This window comes from Penaeus chinensis, chromosome 2 (assembly GCF_019202785.1).
Source record: "Penaeus chinensis breed Huanghai No. 1 chromosome 2, ASM1920278v2, whole genome shotgun sequence".
In the NCBI taxonomy this organism is placed as follows: domain Eukaryota; kingdom Metazoa; phylum Arthropoda; class Malacostraca; order Decapoda; family Penaeidae; genus Penaeus; species Penaeus chinensis.
The window spans coordinates 44,465,086-44,467,585 of record NC_061820.1 but is presented as its reverse complement, the minus strand read 5'-3'; the positions used below and the strand labels follow the sequence as shown (position 1 = coordinate 44,467,585).

General features: G+C 29.3%; 1 protein-coding gene across 2 annotated transcripts in view; it reads left to right on the top strand.

The window, feature by feature from the left end:
* Positions 1-2,500, top strand: part of LOC125031503 (Golgi-associated PDZ and coiled-coil motif-containing protein-like) — a 14,304-nt gene that overhangs the window by 11,659 nt on the left and 145 nt on the right. For both annotated transcript variants that reach the window (XM_047622369.1, XM_047622359.1), the window contains one exon: positions 1-2,500. This exon is cut by the window's left edge and continues 440 nt beyond it; it is cut by the window's right edge and continues 145 nt beyond it. The gene's annotated coding sequence lies outside the window, so the exon portion shown is untranslated.

The following is a 2,500-nucleotide window of genomic DNA, read 5'->3' as shown; positions in this document are numbered from 1 at the left end:
TAATTTTGTTGTATCTAAGTTATTATTTTATCTTGCCTCTCTTTACTTTTGGCCATTAGCCCTTTGTCCCTGTGTATTATTAATTTTGCCTTTTTTTCATAAATATATAGGCTTGCATTTATAATTTTGATGAGTAGGAGAGCACAATTATGTTAAGTTATAAGAAAAATAATGGCATTCATTTTGTACAAGTGTTCCTGAACTATTCTGAAGTAAAATTTGAATTATTGTCTTCCTGTTGTAAAATAGTTTCCCATGAGCTTGGACGTGAAACCAGATACTGAAAATAAAAAAGTGAATGATCGAAAAGGGAAGCATGGGAAATAGATGCCAAGTATGGAGTGGTTTATTGGCATTGGGTAATGGACTTACGAATAATGCTTTTGAAAATTGCATTGAATTGAGGGTGAATATTGTAGGGAAAGGGTTGTAGGTAAATGATCTAAATTTGATGTTGCTTTGCTTATAAATTTTATCTTGTTAATGGCTTTTTGAGAGTCTCCTTACCCCACCTGTAATGAAGTGAAAAAAATTGTTTGTGAAAACCAATAATTTTTAAACTTTTATGTTATATATAGGCACATAATTAAAGTTTATATCTGTTCATTACATATTTATTATTTAAATTAATTTAATTCTTGTTCAGCATAAATTTATTCTCATTTTCAAAATTTCTTCCTAATACTGTTCACATATAACCAAAATCCCAACTCTACAAACTTTTTCTTGAATTCTAGGTTTGTTACAGAGAATGTCAAGTCAGTCTTATCCTTGTAAATCTGTCTGTTATTTTTGTCGTTATTTGATGAAATGTTCTCATTGTCTTTATGTAATATTTATGGCAATGAGGTTCTTCTTCGTCTAAGCTTGCTAGAAAAATGTATTTTATGTCTGCGATCACACAAACATTCCTCAAGATGTTCACGAAGGCTATAGTAGCTTTCAGGTATTTTGAAGGCAAAGACGTTGGAAAATGTTGTATGAGTACGAGTGTGCATTTGTTGTAGTTGTATCTGTTTGTGTTGTTACTTGTATTACTCGGTTTTTCTTACACCAACACATTCACAGTCACATCCACAGTCACATTCATGCATGTCAAGCAAGACCGTTTTTTTTTCTTTCTCTTTTTTCTTTATAACTTGGTTTGATTTTTGCTTATTTGAAATATTGATCAAGATGTTTGGTTTGGTCAGTAGAAGATGACCATTTTTTTAAAATGATTTGTGGATGTGTTAGGAGTGAAGCATTTTTTTATTTTGCATTTTGAAAGATAAATAGAAGATTTGTGGAGCAGCAATAGTTTACTTGAATTTATGATCTTGAAATGAATATCAGTACAATTTGAAAAGAACCAGAATAGCATATTACTAGGGTTAATGTTGCATTTATCTGTACAAATATTTATTCTTGTTTTTGGGGGGTATTCTTGAGAATGATAGAAATATATCTAGGATACATTGTTTTGTAAATACAAGTTGGAGCAGTTGTAGCTGTTGTAGTGAGCCTTATAAATAAATCATGTAAAATTATTGGTGAATAATAATAATTGATCATTTTACAATCAGAATGTTTGAAGTTTGAAGAATATGAGTTTCAGATAAACAACTTGAGTTCCTGAAATAAGTATTGCAGCTCTTTAAAGAACAGAAGTGGATTGTGTGTCTTGTCATGTCGTAAACCTGAATGCTGTCAAAAGTGTTCTGCATTCATATGCTTATCCTATGCCTTGCAAGAAAAGTGGCTTGCGTATTAATTTCTGAATTTTTAAGTCTTTTACTTTGTTTATTATTATTATCATTATTATTTTGGTTATTATTATAATTTTTTATCATTATTTATTATTATTATTATTACTATTATTGTTATTATTATTACAACTATTATTATTATTGTTGCTATTATTATTATGTTATTATTACTATTGTAATATCCTAGGACAGAAAATGTATATATTTATGAATTGCTGAAGGACTTCCAGAGAAAGGAGGAGCAAAGTTTTTTTCCTGCGACTGAATGACCAAAAATTATTTGTTATTTATAAAAAAAATTAATGGCTGCTGTACTTGTTTCATAGTATATAGTTTTGGGAATGAGTTAAGGTGTATTCAAGTTGGGGAAAAAATGGTTGAGTTACATATCTACCAGTTTTGGTTACCTGTTGATATTAATTCTTGTAAACTCTCTTCTCACACAATGCTATGAAAAGTGGACTATGTATAAAGCCCAAATCAAAGAGCATTGTAGTGACTGCAAGCATCTTTCACCTGATCATTTCACTGTATCTAAGCTTGTATTACATATTTATTATATAGTAATAGATTGTACAGTATTTCCCTCTTCAAATTCATGTTTATACATTGCAGGATATGTTGAAAATACAAGAATAAAGCATTAAGTTGTTTACTTTTTCCAAGATGCATTTGGAATTTCTGTTGTTTTATGGTTTGATTTTGTGTAAATTATATTTATTTAATTAGTGGATCTGATTGGAGTAATCCAG